The sequence below is a fragment of the Bison bison genome, unplaced genomic scaffold, assembly GCF_000754665.1.
Source record: "Bison bison bison isolate TAMUID 2011002044 unplaced genomic scaffold, Bison_UMD1.0 scf7180017864185, whole genome shotgun sequence".
In the NCBI taxonomy this organism is placed as follows: Eukaryota; Metazoa; Chordata; class Mammalia; order Artiodactyla; family Bovidae; genus Bison; species Bison bison.
This window is the reverse complement of record NW_011494757.1, coordinates 1,024,025-1,024,669: the sequence shown is the minus strand read 5'-3', so window position 1 is coordinate 1,024,669 and position 645 is coordinate 1,024,025.

Here is a 645-nt window from a genome sequence, read left to right as displayed (position 1 = left end):
GTGGAAGACCCCCTCAGCGTGGCAAGCACCCACATACACAGAACACCCCTGGTCCCAAGCTGTGGGGGAAGGACAGCTTCCAGGCATCAGACTAAGCGCTGGTCCCCGGGAATGAGACGGACAGCAGGGACCAAGCACCTCGGCTCCTGGGCGCCCAAGGCCACTGTGCTGCAAACGACCACTGAGTTTTCCCCGTTGCCGTCCATGTGCCACACGGACCCTGGTGTCTCTGTGCCTGGGGACGGCGGCCAGAGGCGCCCCACACCCTGTCCAGTCCAGGACCATGCTTGGGAGTCGGAGGAGGACGATGGCGGCCTGTGGAAGCGCCAAAGCACCACGTCCAGACTCCCGCGGCAGCTCCTGGCCTGAGCCCCGTCTGCGGGCCGCGCCCTCTGCAGCCCCACAGACAGCTCTCAGGGTATACCCCTCCTCCCCGCGCCCCCGTTGGGCACAGGGTCCTGGACACCCTGCCTCCCAACCCCAGCCCCTCAGGTTCTTCAGGAAAAAGGTTTACGTCAAAGACATGGTTTGTTTTCAGGCTGCGAGCGCGGGTTAGCAGCGGATCTCCCGCCCCAGCCACTTCCCCGCCCTGGGCCTACTGTCTGTTGCCGCTGTCGGACAGTGGGCCGGGGGGCCGTGCCTCCC